The 8,491-nt window shown below is 39.8% G+C and overlaps 2 pseudogenes; both read left to right on the top strand.

Moving 5' to 3' along the window:
- The first annotated feature begins 3,152 nt into the window (after nucleotides 1–3,152).
- On the top strand, nucleotides 3,153–3,420 carry LOC106727905 (annotated as a pseudogene).
- A 2,996-nt stretch (nucleotides 3,421–6,416) lies between these two features.
- Nucleotides 6,417–7,294, top strand: LOC102253724 (annotated as a pseudogene).
- Nucleotides 7,295–8,491: the final 1,197 nt, after the last annotated feature.

Below are 8,491 nucleotides of genomic sequence, written 5' to 3'. Positions count from 1 at the left end.
TTTGACAAAGTAGTCAAAAACATACAATGGAGAAAAGAGCCTGTTCAATACATAGTGCTGCAAAAATTGAAAAGCCATATGCAAAAGGATGAAACTAGACTGCTATTTGACATCATACACAAAAATTAACACAAAAAGAATAAAAAAAAATAAGATGAATAAGTTCTGGGGAACTAATGTGTAGCATGGTGATTATAGGCAACACTTCTGCTATATTCGTCAAAGTTGCTAGGAGAATAGATCTTAAGTATTCTCACCACAAAATGGAAATGATAATTATGTGAAGTGATGGAGGTATTTACTAACACCACTATGGTAATCATTTCACAATATACGTGTATCCAGTCAATACATTGACACATTAAACTTACACAGTGTTATATGCCATTATGTCTCAAAAAAAATTGGAAAAAATAAAACAAATCCCAGAGCTGCTATGGAAGCTCCCTAATGGATAGTGGGTATTGTAGACAATAATAATAAAAGTAATAATAATTATTTAGCACATGCTATGTGCCAGGGACTGTTCTAAAGACTTCACTTACAAATTTTGTTTTAGTCAATCCTCTTATTATTCCTCTGATATAGGTATTATTATTATTATTCCCATTTTATAGATGTGGAAGCTGATGCATAGAAAGATTTAAGAACTTAATAGCAAAAGAGGTAATGGAGTCAAGATTAAAACCCAAACCAATCCCTTAGCCTGCATACACTGCTTCTATATTGAATTGTTCTCCTTAAGGTAAGATATACACAAAAGTCTCCCTTTTATACAATCATCCACACTCAATATTCTTTTTTATGTTCAAATGATCTCCTAATTTTGCCAATAGGAGCCCCTTCAAGCTGACTTGAATATTCTTTTGACACACCCCCCATTAGTGTTCAAGTATTTATCTTACTTTCTGTCTCAGTTCATGTTGTATTTTCCCTGTTCCCCAGACTGCTTCCAAATTCTTCAGTGAGTGAGTCAGAATTTCTTATATTTCTACCAAAAACAAATAAACAAAAAACATACTATGACAAAATATCCAAAAAAGCAACCAATACCAACTAATACCTTTAATAGGGTACAGTAAAATAATTTGTCAATTCATTAGTTAGGGCTCTGGTTGTATTTTTATTATCAAGAATAAATGTTTAAAGTAATGGAATTTGTCTTCATTAAAGTCATGATTCCCTGAGGAGACAAAGAAATGATGGATGAGTATGGCCAGGACTTTAGAACTTGATCTTCATAATGGAGAGCAAGGCTCAGTTCATAACTTCATGGACAATTAAGGCACAGAATCTTACTTAATCTGACAGAGTCCTCCCAGAAGACTTATAAATGAAGTTTAATTTATTAAGTGGCTAATTGTTCTATGCTGTTGTCACTGTTGTATCAGGACATATTAATCACTTCAGCATTCCTAAATCCTAAAAGGATTTTTGCTCTAATCCTACTCTATGCTCAACATATGGGCATATGTGCTATAAAACTGAAAGGAGTTTTCGGGATAAAATAGGCAGGTTTAGGGATTTTAGGAATGAGGAGGGTCCATGGGAGAGGAACACATAGAGGGAGACTGGAAGATGCAGGGTGCTTATCTTACTTGTACAGATGAGAGAGAAATGCCAGAGGCAGGTGGAAACATTTCTGGCCTGAGCAATTAAAACAGCCATAAACCAAGGACAGACAGGGGTATTTCAGGCCTGAGCAATGAAAACAGCCATAAACCAAGGACAAGGGTATCTCTGGCCTGAGCAATTAAAATGACCATAAGTTAGACCAAAAGTAGCCCTGACCTGAGTAGCTGGGAGAGCTACAAGATAAGGCTTTCTCTGCTAGCACAACTGGGAGAAAACCATAAGATAAATCAAAAGTGGCCCCAAACTAAACAGATAAGATGACCAAACTAGGAAAAGTGCAGATGTGGGGGTCCTGGGAGCTGATTACAGGGCTAAGGTCCCAAAAAGGAGGGTCTCCAGCCTATTTAATGCCTCAAGACAAGTAAAGCATTGGTTATCCTTCCTAGGGGCCCCTCTGTCCATCCAGGAAGGACAGAGTCTTAGGATTAGGAACTTAGAGAACACCTTTCTTAGGTGGCCCCTCTGTTCCTCTGAACCAAGTGGGGCAGAGTTTTAGGCTTAGAATTTAGAATTAAGGTTTTAGAGGTAGTATTTGCTTGCAATAAAGTTTCTGTACTTTTCATCTACCACCTTTTGTCCTTGGCTTCGTTCTTCAAATCCATCTGGATAAGGATCCGGCAAAGAAATCACCCTGCTCAATAAAACAACCTGAATAAAAAACAAAGCAGGTCACATGAACCAGAAATTTCCCCTTTTGCCCCAAATGCACTAAAATTTACATAAATCCCAAGAAATTTTCCAGGAGATAAAAATCTACCATGTTCCTCTAAAAAAAATATTACACTGACACCTTAGAATCAAGTTCTACTTTTGTATTTACTTGGAAAGTTACAAATATGTAAATAACCCAAAGATTCTAGAGCCATACTCAGGAAGTAAATGAACTTTGGTATCAGAAATGTAAGTTTGATTCCCAGCTCTAGGTCTTATAAACTGTGACCCTAGGTGAGTTATTAAATTTCTCTATACCTCAGTCTGTTCATCTCTTAAGTAGGTTATTGTGGGAGTTAACATGATAATTCATTCAAGTACATTGAACAAAGCCTGGTAAGTGCTCACTAATGGTTAGTTATTGCTTCTGTTGGCTGTTTTCTCTTATCTCCAATGACTTCAATTGCCAATGCCATCTCTATTGGTCAGATTAGGCCAAGTGATTCTTCAATGACAAATTAACCCAGAATCCCAAACATATGAAAATTATTTCTCACTCAAGTGAAGAGCACTATAGGTCTTCGCAACTCTCAGGGCAGCTGCCACCGTGCTCTGACTCAACAATTCAGGCTTCTTTAGGTTCTCTGCTATCCAGTAGCCTGGCGTCCACCCTGACCCCAACTCTCCAACCTCAGACTTGACTGGCTCAGCCTCAAGGCTCATACTGGTGTCTGATGGGAAAGCCTGTGATTAAGTAAGAAGTCAGGCTTCACTAGGGACATTCAAGCAAAGGCTTAACTGCTTTTCCAGAACAGAAAAGAAACTCATGCACCAGAAAAGGTGACTAAAAACTGTAACCAAAGAATATGGTTGCACAACTATCAGAACTCAGTCAGGTGAAACAGTATAAGCAATTTCTTAGAACCTACAATAAACTTACAGAAACCTGATATTTGGACTGTGTAAAGACTTCAAAACAAGAAAACCTGATGAGACCCCCTATTCAGAACACTGTTTGTAGAAGTATTTTTAAATAATGAAAAAAATATCCGTGAGATTTCAGGAATGTCATATTCAGCAGAAGCCCTGGCAGCCCAATCAGGACTTTTGACCAATTATGATAGAGAAGTCTGATGGATGGAAATGAGCATCATCCGGTGGAATCCCCTGAAAGCAATAGCCACGATGTAAACTGTCTGTCATGACTGTTTAGCAAATGCAAACCACTGAAAAAACAAAATGTTCTATTTAATAGGAATAATCAAAATAAAAGGTTTATTGTTCAATGAAAATAAGCTGCAGCATTTGTTAAGGCTTTAAGATTCAGCAGCCTTGTTGTTTGATGAGAAACAGATACTGAGAACAGACTGACAGCTATCCGAGGGGCGGGGGTTTGGGGTGCTGAGTGAAAAAGGTGAAGGGATTAAGCAGAAAGAAAAGAAAAGAAAAACAACACTCATAGGCACAGAAAACATTATGGTGATTACCAGAGGGAAAGGGGGTGGGGGAGGTAGAAGAGGGTAAAGGAGGGATAAATGGTGATGGAAGTGTAACTGATTTGGGCTACTGGCTGGAACCTCAGTTCTTCTCATTAAAGCAGAAAAGATTTTAAGGTCAACACAAATGAAAGCAAAGCAAAGTGGGGTTTATTGAAGATACACTCCAAATGAGAAGCTGGCCAGTCCAAAGAGACAATGGCCCAAACTCTTGGATTATATGGTTTAAAAGAGGGATTTTCTGGGTGGAGAGACTTTCATTTGCATTCAGGGATGATTGACAGAAAAAAGTTAAGTAACTATATTTCTTCTGGGCATGCCCTTTCACATGATGCATACAGAAAAACCCACAGGGTGGGTCAACACCGCAATGCAAATTTTATTATAATTACTCCAGGGCCCTAGTAAGGTCACATTGAGGTCATGTCATTTTCCTCTGAGCTTGCACCATGAATTGGCTGGTTCTGAATCTGCCTGCTGGCGATCTGCTGGCTGCTGAGCCACCCATAGAGAGGCGGCCTGAAGGCAATGTTGGTCCAACCCCTGTCAGGTCCCCAAGGCAGGCCCCACCCTACTGCTCAAGTCTAACTTCCTACCTATCAGAAGGAGACTTGACTGGGTGGTGAACACACAATTCAGTAAACAGATGATGTATATACAATTATATACTTGAAACCTATAGAATTTTATTAAGCAATGTCACTCCAATAAATTCAATTAAAAATAAAATGATGATAGAATCAACATAATTAAAATGTCCATACTACCCAAAGCAATCTATAAATTCAATGCACTTCCCATTAAAATACCAACGGCATACTTCACAGATCTAGAACGAACTCTCCAAAAATTCATCTGGAATAAAAAAAGACCCCGAATAGCTGCAGCAATCCTGAGAAAGAAGAAAATAGGTGGGATCTCAATACCAGATATCAAGATGTATTACAAAGCCACTGTTCTCAAAACTGCCTGGTACTGGCACAAGAACAGACATATAGATCAATGGAATAGAATAGAGACCCCAGAAATCAGCCCGAACCAATATGCTCAATTAATATTTGACAAAGGAGGAAAGAACATTCAATGGAGCCAAGATAGTCTCTTCAATAAGTGGTGTTGGGAAAATTGGACAGATATATGCAAGAAAATGAAACTAGACCACCAACTTACACCATACACAAAAATAAACTCAAAATGGATAAAGGACTTAAATGTACGACAGGAAACCATAAAAATTCTAGAAGAATTCAAAGGCAACAAAATCTCAGACATATGCCAAAGCAATTTCTTCACTGATACAGCTCCTAGGGCAGTTGAAACTAAAGAGAAAATGAACAAATGGGACTACATCAAAATAAAAAGCTTCTGCACAGCAAAAGAAACCATCAACAAAACAACAAGAAAACCCACTGCGTGGGAAAACATATTTGCCAACGTCATATCTGATAAGGGCCTAATCTCCAAAATTTATAGGGAACTCATACAACTTAACAAAAGGAAGATAAACAATCCAATCAAAAAATGGGCAAAGGATCTAAATAGACACCTTTCAAAAGAGGACATTCAGAAAGCCAAGAGACATATGAAAACATGCTCAAAGTCACTAATCATCCGAGAGATGCAAATCAAAACAACAATGAGGTACCATCTCACACCTGTCAGACTGGCTATCATCAACAAATCAACAAACGACAAGTGCTGGAGAGGATGTGGAGAAAAAGGAACACTTGTGCACTGCTGGTGGGAATGCAGACTGGTGCAGCCACTATGGAAGACAGTATGGAGTTTCCTCAAAAAGCTGGAAATGGAACTCCCATTTGACCCTGTGATCCCACTTCTAGGAATATATCCCAAGAAACCAGAAACACCAATCAGAAAGGATCTATGCACCCCTATGTTCATAGCAGCACAATTCACCATAGCTAAGATTTGGAAACAGCCTAAGTGCCCATCAGTAGATGAATGGATTAGAAAACTGTGGTACATCTACACGATGGAATACTATGCTGCTGTAAAAAAGAAGGAACTCTTACCATTTGCAATGGCATGGATGGAACTGGAGAGCATTATGCTAAGTGAAATAAGCCAGTCAATGAAGGAAAAATACCACATGATCTCACACATTCATGGATAATAGAGACCATTATAAACTTTTGAACAATAATAGATACAGAGGCAGAGCTGCCTCAAACAGATTGTCAAACTGCAGCGGGAAGGCCAGGGAGGGTTGGGCGGCAGGAGGGAAGGGGGTAAGAGATCAACCGAAGGACTTGTATGCATGCATATAAGCATAACCAATGGACATAAGACACTGGGGGGTAGGGGAGGCCAGGGGATTGTCAAGGGCGGGGAAAAAAAGGACACATATGTAATACCCTTTGTAATACTTTAAGCAATAAAAAAATTAAAAAAATAAAAAAATGAAATAAAAATAAACTGTTGCCCAGAGCCCCGGAATCCCAGTTGGTCACTAGTCCAGTCCCACAGTTGCCTGTCTCTTTCCTTTCCTTTAAGCAATAAAAAAATTAAAAAAAAAATAAAATGAAATAAAAATAAACTGTTGCCCAGAGCCCCGGAATCCCAGTTGGTCACTAGTCCAGTCCCACAGTTGCCTGTCTCCTCTTTCCTTTCAATATGACAGATACCGCTGTGTCCTTCACCATGGACTTCCTGGAAGGTGGAGTGGCCATAGCCATCTTAAAAACAATGGTAGCATCCATTAAGGGGGTCAAGCTGCTGCTGCAAGTGCAGCATGCAACAAGCAAATCACCACAAATAAGCTATATAAGGGCATTATAGACTGTGTGGTTCCTATTCCCAAGGAGCAGGAAGCCCTGTCCTTCTGGAGTGGTAACTTGGCCAATGTCATCAGATACTTCCTCACCCAGGCTCTCAACTTTGCCTACAAAGATAAATACAAGCAAATCTTCCTGGGTGGTGTAGCCAAGAGAACCCAGTTCTGCCGCTACTTTGCAGGGAATATGGCATCAGGTGTTGGTGCTGGGGCCGCCTCATTGTGTTCTGTGTGTTCCTGTCTAGCAGCTGATGTGAGCAAAGCTGGAGCTGAAAGGGAATCCAAGTCCTCAGTGAATGCCTGGTTAAGAGCTACAGATCTGATCGGATTAAGGATTAAGGGTCTGTACCAAGGCTTTAATGTGTCTGTGCAGCATATCACCCACTGAGTTGCCTACTTTGGTATCTATAATACAGCAAAAGGAATGATTCCAGATCCCAAGAACACACATCTTCATCAGCTCGATGATGGTGCAGTCTGTCGCAGCAGTGACGGGGTTGACTTCCTATCCGTTAGACACTGTTTATGGCCACATAAGGATGCAGTCAGGCTGCAAAGGAACTGGCATCATACACACAGGCAGCTGGAGTGCTGAAGGAAGATTGCTCATAATGAAGGAGGCAAAACTTTTTTCCAAGGGTGCGTGGTACGATGTTCTCAGAAGCATGGCTGGTACTTTTGTGCTTGTCTTTATGATGAAATCAAGAGGTTCAGATAAATCATGTCCTAGTCTTCCCCCAGCCCACCCGTGAACAGGTATGTTGTATTATATAGCATATCTTGAGCATTCTTGACAAACTATTCACTATCACCAAAGTCCACCTATGGTATGATTCCATTTATATGACATGTCCAGGATATGAGAATTTATAAAGAGAGAATATAGATTAGTGGTTGCCAGAGGCTAAGAATGAGAAGAATGTGAGGGATTATTAACTAATGAGTCTGGTGCTTCTTTCTGAAGTGATAAAGATATTCTGAAATTATGTAGTAGAGATGGATACATTACTGTGAATATACTGAAAACCACTGGATTTTATACTTCAAATAGGTGAGTTATATTTTATGTAATCTATCTATCTATCTATCTATCTATCTATCTATCTATCTAAAGTCTAAGCGACTGTCCAACCATTCAACCATCCAACTGATAGCTAAAGTGTGCAATGACCATGAGGGGCAGACACTCTGACCAGTAGCTATGACACACACTGACCACCAGGGGGCAGACTCTCAACTCAGGAGCTGCCGAGCTGCAGTGACTTGGCAGCTGCGGTTCTTGGGTGATGCATCCGGAACCAGAGAGGAGGGAGCCCGATTCCTGGGTGCGCCACCCAAAACTAGCCTTCTTGCAATCTGGGACCCCCTCAGAGGATGTCAGAGCTTCCTGAGGGCTCTTTACCTCACACCTCACTTTCCAGTCCAGCCCACCAGTGCCCGCAGCAAGCTAAACAATCAGTTGGAGCATCTGCCCCCTGTGGTCAGTGCACGTCATAATAACTGGTCAAGCAGTGGAACTCCCAGCAGAACGCTGGTCACGGGGACAATTTGCATATTAGGCTTTTATTATATAGGATAAAAGTGTTATGCTTTCCATAGTCCCAGGATAAAATGAAATCTGTTGAAATAAGGACATGGGCAGTAAATAATTATCTGAGTTCAATAAAAAAATGCATGGATATAACAAGTGGTCAATAGCTTCACATCATCAAATCACACACTCCTCAACAACAACAAAAAGACATCTCATTATTCTTTACAAGATGTGTGGTACATTGAACTGCACTGGCCACGTTTATTCAGTAGATTCTATCCCCATTGAATTTAATAGTTAACCAGAGAATTACAAGTACAGATTGCAAACAAAATCAGCACAATGTTTCTTAAATAAATATTGCTACTTATGTATTTATGT

This window comes from Myotis brandtii, unplaced genomic scaffold, assembly GCF_000412655.1.
Source record: "Myotis brandtii unplaced genomic scaffold, ASM41265v1 scaffold5, whole genome shotgun sequence".
Classification (NCBI taxonomy): Eukaryota; Metazoa; Chordata; class Mammalia; order Chiroptera; family Vespertilionidae; genus Myotis; species Myotis brandtii.
Note: the sequence above shows the minus strand (reverse complement) of the source record. Positions and strands in the feature narration are given on the sequence as shown.